The sequence below is a fragment of the Sinohyriopsis cumingii genome, unplaced genomic scaffold, assembly GCF_028554795.1.
Source record: "Sinohyriopsis cumingii isolate HCF-2022 unplaced genomic scaffold, ASM2855479v2 utg000547l, whole genome shotgun sequence".
Taxonomy (NCBI): domain Eukaryota; kingdom Metazoa; phylum Mollusca; class Bivalvia; order Unionida; family Unionidae; genus Sinohyriopsis; species Sinohyriopsis cumingii.
Genome location: NW_028315907.1, coordinates 213382 through 230690, shown reverse-complemented (window position 1 = coordinate 230690; position 17309 = coordinate 213382). Strand labels below are relative to the sequence as shown.

Sequence of the window (17309 nt, the reverse complement as noted above, 5' to 3'; positions counted from 1 at the left end):
TGCAAATAAAGGACTATTTGAAGACATTTCAGTTACTTTTGTAATGTTGAAACATAAGCTATAAAGTTATTCGGAATACTAAGACATCAGCAGTACCATGGCCCTGAATCGTTTTAATTTATTTTCATTACTTAGAGGCACACTTCCTACTCCAGACACAAATGTCAGTTGATAAACGTCAGTAAACGTCAAGAAATCATACTTACCTGGACCAGGGAGTACCGTGATCAGCTAGGCGGTTTCCCCAGGATGAGGCCTTTCCATTGCACTTCGGTTGGGCTGAAACCTGCGATCACCCCAAATGTGGGTGACTCGGGGTCGTTATTTATTAGTGTGGGGGTCTGCGTTCGCGCTAACCCCTGATAATTCAATTAAAAATAACCAATAATCTCAAGCTTATGACAAAATTAGTCTGGATGTCTCTGATTAGCACGTGCCAATCGATAATGTTATTATTTCTTACACTGCTCTTTCAAGGGGTGGGTACCCCGGGTGGTCTAAATAGCCCACCATTACGGATCGCGGCCATCTCACCTGTCTGCGTGTGTTTGAGTTTCGGATTTGGCCCATGTGGTTATCAGAGAAAGCTTGCCAGTATGTTATCATGGGTCGGGAGTTCTTTCCGTTCAGTTTTCTTCTCCCGGGTTCTTCCTCCACCATTTATATTGCCTGCCATGCATAGCCTATCTTGTGCTGAAAAATGGCATTAAACCCTACAACAAACAACTTTCAAAGAGCCATCTCACAACGAACGTGTGAAATATCTTTGAGTAACAGCGATCCAGCATATTTGTGAGAGAAAGAAAGAGAGAAAGAGAAATAAATGGAAACATGCTTACTGGATTCGACGAAAATCAAGTTTTATTTTCACAGAACTTCTCTGCAGTAGAGAGAGAGAGAGAGAGAGAGAGAGAGAGAGAGAAACAATATCTTCAAATAACAGGAACAACTTCGTTAATACAGCAAGCTTGTTGTCCTTATCAAAAGCAGTGACAGCTTCATCATAAGTCTCATTGTAGAGATCATCTGCATCACCAGTTACTTCTGTATCAGCAGCACTTTCAACAATCCAAAGCTTCTAGACTCGGAGTACGGCGAAGCGTAGCTGGCCAATCAGTGGCACAAAGATTTCAAATTTAATAAAACAGAGGAAACAAATAGTAGTATTCCTTTGACCTGACAAGTCGATTTGCAGTGGTTCATAGCAAAAGAGGTTGATGCACTGCAACCTCAAATTTATACCTGCATTTTTCATTTATGACACCAAGCGATCTTGCCAGTGCAAACACAATCCCTTTCCCTACGTAACAGTTCGGGAAAGCATTGTGTACTAAACAGCTGGATGTGATTGACCATAGTTCTTGCTAGACGACTATTGCTATTTCACTGTCAACTTGCTGTGAAGTAACTATGGGAGGTCAATGGCTGATATCAGTTTCAAGAACAAGACAAGCCCGAAACGCGGAATTGAAAAATGTATCCATATATTTAATTAAAAAACCATAATAGCTGAAAAATACGCACCGTTGCCTCAAGTTAAGAAATTTGCCAGGGGCCAATATACGAAACTATCCCCTGCCGTCCGAGCAAACCTATATAGCATATATCCACCGTAAAAGAAACTGAAATTGCAAATAAAGGACTATTTGAAGACATTTCAGTTACTTTTGTAATGTTGAAACATAAGCTATAAAGTTATTCGGAATACTAAGACATCAGCAGTACCATGGCCCTGAATCGTTTTAATTTATTTTCATTACTTAGAGGCACACTTCCTACTCCAGACACAAATGTCAGTTGATAAACGTCAGTAAACGTCAAGAAAGCATACTTACCTGGACCAGGGAGTACCGTGATCAGCTAGGCGGTTTCCCCAGGATGAGGCCTTTCCATTGCACTTCGGTTGGGCTGAAACCTGCGATCACCCCAAATGTGGGTGACTCGGGGTCGTTATTTATTAGTGTGGGGGGTCTGCGTTCGCGCTAACCCCTGATAATTCAATTAAAAATAACCAATAATCTCAAGCTTATGACAAAATTAGTCTGGATGTCTCTGATTAGCACGTGCCAATCGATAATGTTATTATTTCTTACACTGCTCTTTCAAGGGGTGGGTACCCCGGGTGGTCTAAATAGCCCACCATTACGGATCGCGGCCATCTCACCTGTCTGCGTGTGTTTGAGTTTCGGATTTGGCCCATGTGGTTATCAGAGAAAGCTTGCCAGTATGTTATCATGGGTCGGGAGATCTTTCCGTTCAGTTTTCTTCTCCCGGGTTCTTCCTCCACCATTTATATTGCCTGCCATGCATAGCCTATCTTGTGCTGAAAAATGGCATTAAACCCTACAACAAACAACTTTCAAAGAGCCATCTCACAACGAACGTGTGAAATATCTTTGAGTAACAGCGATCCAGCATATTTGTGAGAGAAAGAAAGAAAGAAAGAGAAATAAATGGAAACATGCCTACTGAATTCGACGAAAATCAAGTTTTATTTTCACAGAACTTCTCTGCAGTAGAGAGAGAGAGAGAGAGAGAGAGAGAGAGAGAGAGAAACAATATCTTCAAATAACAGGAACAACTTCGTTAATACAGCAAGCTTGTTGTCCTTATCAAAAGCAGTGACAGCTTCATCATAAGTCTCATTGTAGAGATCATCTGCATCACCAGTTACTTCTGTATCAGCAGCACTTTCAACAATCCAAAGCTTCTAGACTCGGAGTACGGCGAAGCGTAGCTGGCCAATCAGTGGCACAAAGATTTCAAATTTAATAAAACAGAGGAAACAAATAGTAGTATTCCTTTGACCTGACAAGTCGATTTGCAGTGGTTCATAGCAAAAGAGGTTGATGCACTGCAACCTCAAATTTATACCTGCATTTTTCATTTATGACACCAAGCGATCTTGCCAGTGCAAACACAATCCCTTTCCTTACGTAACAGTTCGGGAAAGCATTGTGTACTAAACAGCTGGATGTGATTGACCATAGTTCTTGCTAGACGACTATTGCTATTTCACTGTCAACTTGCTGTGAAGTAACTATGGGAGGTCAATGGCTGATATCAGTTTCAAGAACAAGACAAGCCCGAAACGCGGAATTGAAAAATGTATCCATATATTTAATTAAAAAACCATAATAGCTGAAAAATACGCACCGTTGCCTCAAGTTAAGAAATTTGCCAGGGGCCAATATACGAAACTATCCCCTGCCGTCCGAGCAAACCTATATAGCATATATCCACCGTAAAAGAAACTGAAATTGCAAATAAAGGACTATTTGAAGACATTTCAGTTACTTTTGTAATGTTGAAACATAAGCTATAAAGTTATTCGGAATACTAAGACATCAGCAGTACCATGGCCCTGAATCGTTTTAATTTATTTTCATTACTTAGAGGCACACTTCCTACTCCAGACACAAATGTCAGTTGATAAACGTCAGTAAACGTCAAGAAATCATACTTACCTGGACCAGGGAGTACCGTGATCAGCTAGGCGGTTTCCCCAGGATGAGGCCTTTCCATTGCACTTCGGTTGGGCTGAAACCTGCGATCACCCCAAATGTGGGTGACTCGGGGTCGTTATTTATTAGTGTGGGGGTCTGCGTTCGCGCTAACCCCTGATAATTCAATTAAAAATAACCAATAATCTCAAGCTTATGACAAAATTAGTCTGGATGTCTCTGATTAGCACGTGCCAATCGATAATGTTATTATTTCTTACACTGCTCTTTCAAGGGGTGGGTACCCCGGGTGGTCTAAATAGCCCACCATTACGGATCGCGGCCATCTCACCTGTCTGCGTGTGTTTGAGTTTCGGATTTGGCCCATGTGGTTATCAGAGAAAGCTTGCCAGTATGTTATCATGGGTCGGGAGTTCTTTCCGTTCAGTTTTCTTCTCCCGGGTTCTTCCTCCACCATTTATATTGCCTGCCATGCATAGCCTATCTTGTGCTGAAAAATGGCATTAAACCCTACAACAAACAACTTTCAAAGAGCCATCTCACAACGAACGTGTGAAATATCTTTGAGTAACAGCGATCCAGCATATTTGTGAGAGAAAGAAAGAAAGAAAGAGAAATAAATGGAAACATGCTTACTGGATTCGACGAAAATCAAGTTTTATTTTCACAGAACTTCTCTGCAGTAGAGAGAGAGAGAGAGAGAGAGAGAGAGAGAGAGAGAGAGAGAGAGAAACAATATCTTCAAATAACAGGAACAACTTCGTTAATACAGCAAGCTTGTTGTCCTTATCAAAAGCAGTGACAGCTTCATCATAAGTCTCATTGTAGAGATCATCTGCATCACCAGTTACTTCTGTATCAGCAGCACTTTCAACAATCCAAAGCTTCTAGACTCGGAGTACGGCGAAGCGTAGCTGGCCAATCAGTGGCACAAAGATTTCAAATTTAATAAAACAGAGGAAACAAATAGTAGTATTCCTTTGACCTGACAAGTCAATTTGCAGTGGTTCATAGCAAAAGAGGTTGATGCACTGCAACCTCAAATTTATACCTGCATTTTTCATTTATGACACCAAGCGATCTTGCCAGTGCAAACACAATCCCTTTCCTTACGTAACAGTTCGGGAAAGCATTGTGTACTAAACAGCTGGATGTGATTGACCATAGTTCTTGCTAGACGACTATTGCTATTTCACTGTCAACTTGCTGTGAAGTAACTATGGGAGGTCAATGGCTGATATCAGTTTCAAGAACAAGACAAGCCCGAAACGCGGAATTGAAAAATGTATCCATATATTTAATTAAAAAACCATAATAGCTGAAAAATACGCACCGTTGCCTCAAGTTAAGAAATTTGCCAGGGGCCAATATACGAAACTATCCCCTGCCGTCCGAGCAAACCTATATAGCATATATCCACCGTAAAAGAAACTGAAATTGCAAATAAAGGACTATTTGAAGACATTTCAGTTACTTTTGTAATGTTGAAACATAAGCTATAAAGTTATTCGGAATACTAAGACATCAGCAGTACCATGGCCCTGAATCGTTTTAATTTATTTTCATTACTTAGAGGCACACTTCCTACTCCAGACACAAATGTCAGTTGATAAACGTCAGTAAACGTCAAGAAATCATACTTACCTGGACCAGGGAGTACCGTGATCAGCTAGGCGGTTTCCCCAGGATGAGGCCTTTCCATTGCACTTCGGTTGGGCTGAAACCTGCGATCACCCCAAATGTGGGTGACTCGGGGTCGTTATTTATTAGTGTGGGGGTCTGCGTTCGCGCTAACCCCTGATAATTCAATTAAAAATAACCAATAATCTCAAGCTTATGACAAAATTAGTCTGGATGTCTCTGATTAGCACGTGCCAATCGATAATGTTATTATTTCTTACACTGCTCTTTCAAGGGGTGGGTACCCCGGGTGGTCTAAATAGCCCACCATTACGGATCGCGGCCATCTCACCTGTCTGCGTGTGTTTGAGTTTCGGATTTGGCCCATGTGGTTATCAGAGAAAGCTTGCCAGTATGTTATCATGGGTCGGGAGTTCTTTCCGTTCAGTTTTCTTCTCCCGGGTTCTTCCTCCACCATTTATATTGCCTGCCATGCATAGCCTATCTTGTGCTGAAAAATGGCATTAAACCCTACAACAAACAACTTTCAAAGAGCCATCTCACAACGAACGTGTGAAATATCTTTGAGTAACAGCGATCCAGCATATTTGTGAGAGAAAGAAAGAAAGAAAGAGAAATAAATGGAAACATGCCTACTGGATTCGACGAAAATCAAGTTTTATTTTCACAGAACTTCTCTGCAGTAGAGAGAGAGAGAGAGAGAGAGAGAGAGAGAGAGAGAGAGAGAGAGAAACAATATCTTCAAATAACAGGAACAACTTCGTTAATACAGCAAGCTTGTTGTCCTTATCAAAAGCAGTGACAGCTTCATCATAAGTCTCATTGTAGAGATCATCTGCATCACCAGTTACTTCTGTATCAGCAGCACTTTCAACAATCCAAAGCTTCTAGACTCGGAGTACGGCGAAGCGTAGCTGGCCAATCAGTGGCACAAAGATTTCAAATTTAATAAAACAGAGGAAACAAATAGTAGTATTCCTTTGACCTGACAAGTCGATTTGCAGTGGTTCATAGCAAAAGAGGTTGATGCACTGCAACCTCAAATTTATACCTGCATTTTTCATTTATGACACCAAGCGATCTTGCCAGTGCAAACACAATCCCTTTCCTTACGTAACAGTTCGGGAAAGCATTGTGTACTAAACAGCTGGATGTGATTGACCATAGTTCTTGCTAGACGACTATTGCTATTTCACTGTCAACTTGCTGTGAAGTAACTATGGGAGGTCAATGGCTGATATCAGTTTCAAGAACAAGACAAGCCCGAAACGCGGAATTGAAAAATGTATCCATATATTTAATTAAAAAACCATAATAGCTGAAAAATACGCACCGTTGCCTCAAGTTAAGAAATTTGCCAGGGGCCAATATACGAAACTATCCCCTGCCGTCCGAGCAAACCTATATAGCATATATCCACCGTAAAAGAAACTGAAATTGCAAATAAAGGACTATTTGAAGACATTTCAGTTACTTTTGTAATGTTGAAACATAAGCTATAAAGTTATTCGGAATACTAAGACATCAGCAGTACCATGGCCCTGAATCGTTTTAATTTATTTTCATTACTTAGAGGCACACTTCCTACTCCAGACACAAATGTCAGTTGATAAACGTCAGTAAACGTCAAGAAATCATACTTACCTGGACCAGGGAGTACCGTGATCAGCTAGGCGGTTTCCCCAGGATGAGGCCTTTCCATTGCACTTCGGTTGGGCTGAAACCTGCGATCACCCCAAATGTGGGTGACTCGGGGTCGTTATTTATTAGTGTGGGGGTCTGCGTTCGCGCTAACCCCTGATAATTCAATTAAAAATAACCAATAATCTCAAGCTTATGACAAAATTAGTCTGGATGTCTCTGATTAGCACGTGCCAATCGATAATGTTATTATTTCTTACACTGCTCTTTCAAGGGGTGGGTACCCCGGGTGGTCTAAATAGCCCACCATTACGGATCGCGGCCATCTCACCTGTCTGCGTGTGTTTGAGTTTCGGATTTGGCCCATGTGGTTATCAGAGAAAGCTTGCCAGTATGTTATCATGGGTCGGGAGTTCTTTCCGTTCAGTTTTCTTCTCCCGGGTTCTTCCTCCACCATTTATATTGCCTGCCATGCATAGCCTATCTTGTGCTGAAAAATGGCATTAAACCCTACAACAAACAACTTTCAAAGAGCCATCTCACAACGAACGTGTGAAATATCTTTGAGTAACAGCGATCCAGCATATTTGTGAGAGAAAGAAAGAAAGAAAGAGAAATAAATGGAAACATGCTTACTGGATTCGACGAAAATCAAGTTTTATTTTCACAGAACTTCTCTGCAGTAGAGAGAGAGAGAGAGAGAGAGAGAGAGAGAGAAACAATATCTTCAAATAACAGAAACAACTTCGTTAATACAGCAAGCTTGTTGTCCTTATCAAAAGCAGTGACAGCTTCATCATAAGTCTCATTGTAGAGATCATCTGCATCACCAGTTACTTCTGTATCAGCAGCACTTTCAACAATCCAAAGCTTCTAGACTCGGAGTACGGCGAAGCGTAGCTGGCCAATCAGTGGCACAAAGATTTCAAATTTAATAAAACAGAGGAAACAAATAGTAGTATTCCTTTGACCTGACAAGTCGATTTGCAGTGGTTCATAGCAAAAGAGGTTGATGCACTGCAACCTCAAATGTATACCTGCATTTTTCATTTATGACACCAAGCGATCTTGCCAGTGCAAACACAATCCCTTTCCCTACGTAACAGTTCGGGAAAGCATTGTGTACTAAACAGCTGGATGTGATTGACCATAGTTCTTGCTAGACGACTATTGCTATTTCACTGTCAACTTGCTGTGAAGTAACTATGGGAGGTCAATGGCTGATATCAGTTTCAAGAACAAGACAAGCCCGAAACGCGGAATTGAAAAATGTATCCATATATTTAATTAAAAAACCATAATAGCTGAAAAATACGCACCGTTGCCTCATGTTAAGAAATTTGCCAGGGGCCAATATACGAAACTATCCCCTGCCGTCCGAGCAAACCTATATAGCATATATCCACCGTAAAAGAAACTGAAATTGCAAATAAAGGACTATTTGAAGACATTTCAGTTACTTTTGTAATGTTGAAACATAAGCTATAAAGTTATTCGGAATACTAAGACATCAGCAGTACCATGGCCCTGAATCGTTTTAATTTATTTTCATTACTTAGAGGCACACTTCCTACTCCAGACACAAATGTCAGTTGATAAACGTCAGTAAACGTCAAGAAATCATACTTACCTGGACCAGGGAGTACCGTGATCAGCTAGGCGGTTTCCCCAGGATGAGGCCTTTCCATTGCATTTCGGTTGGGCTGAAACCTGCGATCACCCCAAATGTGGGTGACTCGGGGTCGTTATTTATCAGTGTGGGGGTCTGCGTTCGCGCTAACCCCTGATAATTCAATTAAAAATAACCAATAATCTCAAGCTTATGACAAAATTAGTCTGGATGTCTCTGATTAGCACGTGCCAATCGATAATGTTATTATTTCTTACACTGCTCTTTCAAGGGGTGGGTACCCCGGGTGGTCTAAATAGCCCACCATTACGGATCGCGGCCATCTCACCTGTCTGCGTGTGTTTGAGTTTCGGATTTGGCCCATGTGGTTATCAGAGAAAGCTTGCCAGTATGTTATCATGGGTCGGGAGTTCTTTCCGTTCAGTTTTCTTCTCCCGGGTTCTTCCTCCACCATTTATATTGCCTGCCATGCATAGCCTATCTTGTGCTGAAAAATGGCATTAAACCCTACAACAAACAACTTTCAAAGAGCCATCTCACAACGAACGTGTGAAATATCTTTGAGTAACAGCGATCCAGCATATTTGTGAGAGAAAGAAAGAAAGAAAGAGAAATAAATGGAAACATGCTTACTGGATTCGACGAAAATCAAGTTTTATTTTCACAGAACTTCTCTGCAGTAGAGAGAGAGAGAGAGAGAGAGAGAGAGAGAGAGAGAGAGAGAGAGAAACAATATCTTCAAATAACAGGAACAACTTCGTTAATACAGCAAGCTTGTTGTCCTTATCAAAAGCAGTGACAGCTTCATCATAAGTCTCATTGTAGAGATCATCTGCATCACCAGTTACTTCTGTATCAGCAGCACTTTCAACAATCCAAAGCTTCTAGACTCGGAGTACGGCGAAGCGTAGCTGGCCAATCAGTGGCACAAAGATTTCAAATTTAATAAAACAGAGGAAACAAATAGTAGTATTCCTTTGACCTGACAAGTCGATTTGCAGTGGTTCATAGCAAAAGAGGTTGATGCACTGCAACCTCAAATTTATACCTGCATTTTTCATTTATGACACCAAGCGATCTTGCCAGTGCAAACACAATCCCTTTCCCTACGTAACAGTTCGGGAAAGCATTGTGTACTAAACAGCTGGATGTGATTGACCATAGTTCTTGCTAGACGACTATTGCTATTTCACTGTCAACTTGCTGTGAAGTAACTATGGGAGGTCAATGGCTGATATCAGTTTCAAGAACAAGACAAGCCCGAAACGCGGAATTGAAAAATGTATCCATATATTTAATTAAAAAACCATAATAGCTGAAAAATACGCACCGTTGCCTCAAGTTAAGAAATTTGCCAGGGGCCAATATACGAAACTATCCCCTGCCGTCCGAGCAAACCTATATAGCATATATCCACCGTAAAAGAAACTGAAATTGCAAATAAAGGACTATTTGAAGACATTTCAGTTACTTTTGTAATGTTGAAACATAAGCTATAAAGTTATTCGGAATACTAAGACATCAGCAGTACCATGGCCCTGAATCGTTTTAATTTATTTTCATTACTTAGAGGCACACTTCCTACTCCAGACACAAATGTCAGTTGATAAACGTCAGTAAACGTCAAGAAATCATACTTACCTGGACCAGGGAGTACCGTGATCAGCTAGGCGGTTTCCCCAGGATGAGGCCTTTCCATTGCACTTCGGTTGGGCTGAAACCTGCGATCACCCCAAATGTGGGTGACTCGGGGTCGTTATTTATTAGTGTGGGGGTCTGCGTTCGCGCTAACCCCTGATAATTCAATTAAAAATAACCAATAATCTCAAGCTTATGACAAAATTAGTCTGGATGTCTCTGATTAGCACGTGCCAATCGATAATGTTATTATTTCTTACACTGCTCTTTCAAGGGGTGGGTACCCCGGGTGGTCTAAATAGCCCACCATTACGGATCGCGGCCATCTCACCTGTCTGCGTGTGTTTGAGTTTCGGATTTGGCCCATGTGGTTATCAGAGAAAGCTTGCCAGTATGTTATCATGGGTCGGGAGTTCTTTCCGTTCAGTTTTCTTCTCCCGGGTTCTTCCTCCACCATTTATATTGCCTGCCATGCATAGCCTATCTTGTGCTGAAAAATGGCATTAAACCCTACAACAAACAACTTTCAAAGAGCCATCTCACAACGAACGTGTGAAATATCTTTGAGTAACAGCGATCCAGCATATTTGTGAGAGAAAGAAAGAAAGAAAGAGAAATAAATGGAAACATGCTTACTGGATTCGACGAAAATCAAGTTTTATTTTCACAGAACTTCTCTGCAGTAGAGAGAGAGAGAGAGAGAGAGAGAGAGAGAGAAACAATATCTTCAAATAACAGAAACAACTTCGTTAATACAGCAAGCTTGTTGTCCTTATCAAAAGCAGTGACAGCTTCATCATAAGTCTCATTGTAGAGATCATCTGCATCACCAGTTACTTCTGTATCAGCAGCACTTTCAACAATCCAAAGCTTCTAGACTCGGAGTACGGCGAAGCGTAGCTGGCCAATCAGTGGCACAAAGATTTCAAATTTAATAAAACAGAGGAAACAAATAGTAGTATTCCTTTGACCTGACAAGTCGATTTGCAGTGGTTCATAGCAAAAGAGGTTGATGCACTGCAACCTCAAATGTATACCTGCATTTTTCATTTATGACACCAAGCGATCTTGCCAGTGCAAACACAATCCCTTTCCCTACGTAACAGTTCGGGAAAGCATTGTGTACTAAACAGCTGGATGTGATTGACCATAGTTCTTGCTAGACGACTATTGCTATTTCACTGTCAACTTGCTGTGAAGTAACTATGGGAGGTCAATGGCTGATATCAGTTTCAAGAACAAGACAAGCCCGAAACGCGGAATTGAAAAATGTATCCATATATTTAATTAAAAAACCATAATAGCTGAAAAATACGCACCGTTGCCTCATGTTAAGAAATTTGCCAGGGGCCAATATACGAAACTATCCCCTGCCGTCCGAGCAAACCTATATAGCATATATCCACCGTAAAAGAAACTGAAATTGCAAATAAAGGACTATTTGAAGACATTTCAGTTACTTTTGTAATGTTGAAACATAAGCTATAAAGTTATTCGGAATACTAAGACATCAGCAGTACCATGGCCCTGAATCGTTTTAATTTATTTTCATTACTTAGAGGCACACTTCCTACTCCAGACACAAATGTCAGTTGATAAACGTCAGTAAACGTCAAGAAATCATACTTACCTGGACCAGGGAGTACCGTGATCAGCTAGGCGGTTTCCCCAGGATGAGGCCTTTCCATTGCATTTCGGTTGGGCTGAAACCTGCGATCACCCCAAATGTGGGTGACTCGGGGTCGTTATTTATCAGTGTGGGGGTCTGCGTTCGCGCTAACCCCTGATAATTCAATTAAAAATAACCAATAATCTCAAGCTTATGACAAAATTAGTCTGGATGTCTCTGATTAGCACGTGCCAATCGATAATGTTATTATTTCTTACACTGCTCTTTCAAGGGGTGGGTACCCCGGGTGGTCTAAATAGCCCACCATTACGGATCGCGGCCATCTCACCTGTCTGCGTGTGTTTGAGTTTCGGATTTGGCCCATGTGGTTATCAGAGAAAGCTTGCCAGTATGTTATCATGGGTCGGGAGTTCTTTCCGTTCAGTTTTCTTCTCCCGGGTTCTTCCTCCACCATTTATATTGCCTGCCATGCATAGCCTATCTTGTGCTGAAAAATGGCATTAAACCCTACAACAAACAACTTTCAAAGAGCCATCTCACAACGAACGTGTGAAATATCTTTGAGTAACAGCGATCCAGCATATTTGTGAGAGAAAGAAAGAAAGAAAGAGAAATAAATGGAAACATGCTTACTGGATTCGACGAAAATCAAGTTTTATTTTCACAGAACTTCTCTGCAGTAGAGAGAGAGAGAGAGAGAGAGAGAGAGAGAGAGAGAGAGAGAGAAACAATATCTTCAAATAACAGGAACAACTTCGTTAATACAGCAAGCTTGTTGTCCTTATCAAAAGCAGTGACAGCTTCATCATAAGTCTCATTGTAGAGATCATCTGCATCACCAGTTACTTCTGTATCAGCAGCACTTTCAACAATCCAAAGCTTCTAGACTCGGAGTACGGCGAAGCGTAGCTGGCCAATCAGTGGCACAAAGATTTCAAATTTAATAAAACAGAGGAAACAAATAGTAGTATTCCTTTGACCTGACAAGTCGATTTGCAGTGGTTCATAGCAAAAGAGGTTGATGCACTGCAACCTCAAATTTATACCTGCATTTTTCATTTATGACACCAAGCGATCTTGCCAGTGCAAACACAATCCCTTTCCCTACGTAACAGTTCGGGAAAGCATTGTGTACTAAACAGCTGGATGTGATTGACCATAGTTCTTGCTAGACGACTATTGCTATTTCACTGTCAACTTGCTGTGAAGTAACTATGGGAGGTCAATGGCTGATATCAGTTTCAAGAACAAGACAAGCCCGAAACGCGGAATTGAAAAATGTATCCATATATTTAATTAAAAAACCATAATAGCTGAAAAATACGCACCGTTGCCTCAAGTTAAGAAATTTGCCAGGGGCCAATATACGAAACTATCCCCTGCCGTCCGAGCAAACCTATATAGCATATATCCACCGTAAAAGAAACTGAAATTGCAAATAAAGGACTATTTGAAGACATTTCAGTTACTTTTGTAATGTTGAAACATAAGCTATAAAGTTATTCGGAATACTAAGACATCAGCAGTACCATGGCCCTGAATCGTTTTAATTTATTTTCATTACTTAGAGGCACACTTCCTACTCCAGACACAAATGTCAGTTGATAAACGTCAGTAAACGTCAAGAAATCATACTTACCTGGACCAGGGAGTACCGTGATCAGCTAGGCGGTTTCCCCAGGATGAGGCCTTTCCATTGCACTTCGGTTGGGCTGAAACCTGCGATCACCCCAAATGTGGGTGACTCGGGGTCGTTATTTATTAGTGTGGGGGTCTGCGTTCGCGCTAACCCCTGATAATTCAATTAAAAATAACCAATAATCTCAAGCTTATGACAAAATTAGTCTGGATGTCTCTGATTAGCACGTGCCAATCGATAATGTTATTATTTCTTACACTGCTCTTTCAAGGGGTGGGTACCCCGGGTGGTCTAAATAGCCCACCATTACGGATCGCGGCCATCTCACCTGTCTGCGTGTGTTTGAGTTTCGGATTTGGCCCATGTGGTTATCAGAGAAAGCTTGCCAGTATGTTATCATGGGTCGGGAGTTCTTTCCGTTCAGTTTTCTTCTCCCGGGTTCTTCCTCCACCATTTATATTGCCTGCCATGCATAGCCTATCTTGTGCTGAAAAATGGCATTAAACCCTACAACAAACAACTTTCAAAGAGCCATCTCACAACGAACGTGTGAAATATCTTTGAGTAACAGCGATCCAGCATATTTGTGAGAGAAAGAAAGAAAGAAAGAGAAATAAATGGAAACATGCCTACTGGATTCGACGAAAATCAAGTTTTATTTTCACAGAACTTCTCTGCAGTAGAGAGAGAGAGAGAGAGAGAGAGAGAGAGAGAGAGAGAGAGAGAAACAATATCTTCAAATAACAGGAACAACTTCGTTAATACAGCAAGCTTGTTGTCCTTATCAAAAGCAGTGACAGCTTCATCATAAGTCTCATTGTAGAGATCATCTGCATCACCAGTTACTTCTGTATCAGCAGCACTTTCAACAATCCAAAGCTTCTAGACTCGGAGTACGGCGAAGCGTAGCTGGCCAATCAGTGGCACAAAGATTTCAAATTTAATAAAACAGAGGAAACAAATAGTAGTATTCCTTTGACCTGACAAGTCGATTTGCAGTGGTTCATAGCAAAAGAGGTTGATGCACTGCAACCTCAAATTTATACCTGCATTTTTCATTTATGACACCAAGCGATCTTGCCAGTGCAAACACAATCCCTTTCCTTACGTAACAGTTCGGGAAAGCATTGTGTACTAAACAGCTGGATGTGATTGACCATAGTTCTTGCTAGACGACTATTGCTATTTCACTGTCAACTTGCTGTGAAGTAACTATGGGAGGTCAATGGCTGATATCAGTTTCAAGAACAAGACAAGCCCGAAACGCGGAATTGAAAAATGTATCCATATATTTAATTAAAAAACCATAATAGCTGAAAAATACGCACCGTTGCCTCAAGTTAAGAAATTTGCCAGGGGCCAATATACGAAACTATCCCCTGCCGTCCGAGCAAACCTATATAGCATATATCCACCGTAAAAGAAACTGAAATTGCAAATAAAGGACTATTTGAAGACATTTCAGTTACTTTTGTAATGTTGAAACATAAGCTATAAAGTTATTCGGAATACTAAGACATCAGCAGTACCATGGCCCTGAATCGTTTTAATTTATTTTCATTACTTAGAGGCACACTTCCTACTCCAGACACAAATGTCAGTTGATAAACGTCAGTAAACGTCAAGAAATCATACTTACCTGGACCAGGGAGTACCGTGATCAGCTAGGCGGTTTCCCCAGGATGAGGCCTTTCCATTGCACTTCGGTTGGGCTGAAACCTGCGATCACCCCAAATGTGGGTGACTCGGGGTCGTTATTTATTAGTGTGGGGGTCTGCGTTCGCGCTAACCCCTGATAATTCAATTAAAAATAACCAATAATCTCAAGCTTATGACAAAATTAGTCTGGATGTCTCTGATTAGCACGTGCCAATCGATAATGTTATTATTTCTTACACTGCTCTTTCAAGGGGTGGGTACCCCGGGTGGTCTAAATAGCCCACCATTACGGATCGCGGCCATCTCACCTGTCTGCGTGTGTTTGAGTTTCGGATTTGGCCCATGTGGTTATCAGAGAAAGCTTGCCAGTATGTTATCATGGGTCGGGAGTTCTTTCCGTTCAGTTTTCTTCTCCCGGGTTCTTCCTCCACCATTTATATTGCCTGCCATGCATAGCCTATCTTGTGCTGAAAAATGGCATTAAACCCTACAACAAACAACTTTCAAAGAGCCATCTCACAACGAACGTGTGAAATATCTTTGAGTAACAGCGATCCAGCATATTTGTGAGAGAAAGAAAGAAAGAAAGAGAAATAAATGGAAACATGCTTACTGGATTCGACGAAAATCAAGTTTTATTTTCACAGAACTTCTCTGCAGTAGAGAGAGAGAGAGAGAGAGAGAGAGAGAGAGAGAGAGAGAGAGAGAGAGAGAGAGAGAAACAATATCTTCAAATAACAGGAACAACTTCGTTAATACAGCAAGCTTGTTGTCCTTATCAAAAGCAGTGACAGCTTCATCATAAGTCTCATTGTAGAGATCATCTGCATCACCAGTTACTTCTGTATCAGCAGCACTTTCAACAATCCAAAGCTTCTAGACTCGGAGTACGGCGAAGCGTAGCTGGCCAATCAGTGGCACAAAGATTTCAAATTTAATAAAACAGAGGAAACAAATAGTAGTATTCCTTTGACCTGACAAGTCAATTTGCAGTGGTTCATAGCAAAAGAGGTTGATGCACTGCAACCTCAAATTTATACCTGCATTTTTCATTTATGACACCAAGCGATCTTGCCAGTGCAAACACAATCCCTTTCCTTACGTAACAGTTCGGGAAAGCATTGTGTACTAAACAGCTGGATGTGATTGACCATAGTTCTTGCTAGACGACTATTGCTATTTCACTGTCAACTTGCTGTGAAGTAACTATGGGAGGTCAATGGCTGATATCAGTTTCAAGAACAAGACAAGCCCGAAACGCGGAATTGAAAAATGTATCCATATATTTAATTAAAAAACCATAATAGCTGAAAAATACGCACCGTTGCCTCAAGTTAAGAAATTTGCCAGGGGCCAATATACGAAACTATCCCCTGCCGTCCGAGCAAACCTATATAGCATATATCCACCGTAAAAGAAACTGAAATTGCAAATAAAGGACTATTTGAAGACATTTCAGTTACTTTTGTAATGTTGAAACATAAGCTATAAAGTTATTCGGAATACTAAGACATCAGCAGTACCATGGCCCTGAATCGTTTTAATTTATTTTCATTACTTAGAGGCACACTTCCTACTCCAGACACAAATGTCAGTTGATAAACGTCAGTAAACGTCAAGAAATCATACTTACCTGGACCAGGGAGTACCGTGATCAGCTAGGCGGTTTCCCCAGGATGAGGCCTTTCCATTGCACTTCGGTTGGGCTGAAACCTGCGATCACCCCAAATGTGGGTGACTCGGGGTCGTTATTTATTAGTGTGGGGGTCTGCGTTCGCGCTAACCCCTGATAATTCAATTAAAAATAACCAATAATCTCAAGCTTATGACAAAATTAGTCTGGATGTCTCTGATTAGCACGTGCCAATCGATAATGTTATTATTTCTTACACTGCTCTTTCAAGGGGTGGGTACCCCGGGTGGTCTAAATAGCCCACCATTACGGATCGCGGCCATCTCACCTGTCTGCGTGTGTTTGAGTTTCGGATTTGGCCCATGTGGTTATCAGAGAAAGCTTGCCAGTATGTTATCATGGGTCGGGAGTTCTTTCCGTTCAGTTTTCTTCTCCCGGGTTCTTCCTCCACCATTTATATTGCCTGCCATGCATAGCCTATCTTGTGCTGAAAAATGGCATTAAACCCTACAACAAACAACTTTCAAAGAGCCATCTCACAACGAACGTGTGAAATATCTTTGAGTAACAGCGATCCAGCATATTTGTGAGAGAAAGAAAGAAAGAAAGAGAAATAAATGGAAACATGCCTACTGGATTCGACGAAAATCAAGTTTTATTTTCACAGAACTTCTCTGCAGTAGAGAGAGAGAGAGAGAGAGAGAGAGAGAGAGAGAGAGAGAGAGAGAGAGAGA

The 17309-nt window shown here is 41.2% G+C and overlaps 11 non-coding genes across 11 annotated transcripts; all 11 read left to right on the top strand.

Annotated features, from left to right (window-relative positions):
• Window positions 1-198: 198 nt before the first annotated feature.
• LOC149773958 (U1 spliceosomal RNA) lies at window positions 199-362 on the top strand. The gene has a single exon (XR_016417179.1). It is a non-coding gene; the product is annotated as a U1 spliceosomal RNA (small nuclear RNA).
• A 1465-nt stretch (window positions 363-1827) lies between these two features.
• On the top strand, window positions 1828-1992 carry LOC149773957 (U1 spliceosomal RNA). The gene has a single exon (XR_016417113.1). It is a non-coding gene; the product is annotated as a U1 spliceosomal RNA (small nuclear RNA).
• A 1467-nt stretch (window positions 1993-3459) lies between these two features.
• On the top strand, window positions 3460-3623 carry LOC149773956 (U1 spliceosomal RNA). The gene has a single exon (XR_016417178.1). It is a non-coding gene; the product is annotated as a U1 spliceosomal RNA (small nuclear RNA).
• Window positions 3624-5100: 1477 nt separating this feature from the next.
• LOC149773955 (U1 spliceosomal RNA) lies at window positions 5101-5264 on the top strand. The gene has a single exon (XR_016417177.1). It is a non-coding gene; the product is annotated as a U1 spliceosomal RNA (small nuclear RNA).
• A 1477-nt stretch (window positions 5265-6741) lies between these two features.
• On the top strand, window positions 6742-6905 carry LOC149773954 (U1 spliceosomal RNA). The gene has a single exon (XR_016417176.1). It is a non-coding gene; the product is annotated as a U1 spliceosomal RNA (small nuclear RNA).
• Window positions 6906-8368: 1463 nt separating this feature from the next.
• Window positions 8369-8532, top strand: LOC149773953 (U1 spliceosomal RNA). Its single transcript, XR_016417202.1, has one exon. It is a non-coding gene; the product is annotated as a U1 spliceosomal RNA (small nuclear RNA).
• A 1477-nt stretch (window positions 8533-10009) lies between these two features.
• On the top strand, window positions 10010-10173 carry LOC149773952 (U1 spliceosomal RNA). The gene has a single exon (XR_016417174.1). It is a non-coding gene; the product is annotated as a U1 spliceosomal RNA (small nuclear RNA).
• Window positions 10174-11636: 1463 nt separating this feature from the next.
• On the top strand, window positions 11637-11800 carry LOC149773951 (U1 spliceosomal RNA). The gene has a single exon (XR_016417201.1). It is a non-coding gene; the product is annotated as a U1 spliceosomal RNA (small nuclear RNA).
• Window positions 11801-13275: 1475 nt separating this feature from the next.
• Window positions 13276-13439, top strand: LOC149773950 (U1 spliceosomal RNA). The gene has a single exon (XR_016417173.1). It is a non-coding gene; the product is annotated as a U1 spliceosomal RNA (small nuclear RNA).
• Window positions 13440-14914: 1475 nt separating this feature from the next.
• On the top strand, window positions 14915-15078 carry LOC149773949 (U1 spliceosomal RNA). Its single transcript, XR_016417172.1, has one exon. It is a non-coding gene; the product is annotated as a U1 spliceosomal RNA (small nuclear RNA).
• Window positions 15079-16567: 1489 nt separating this feature from the next.
• LOC149773948 (U1 spliceosomal RNA) lies at window positions 16568-16731 on the top strand. Its single transcript, XR_016417171.1, has one exon. It is a non-coding gene; the product is annotated as a U1 spliceosomal RNA (small nuclear RNA).
• Window positions 16732-17309: the final 578 nt, after the last annotated feature.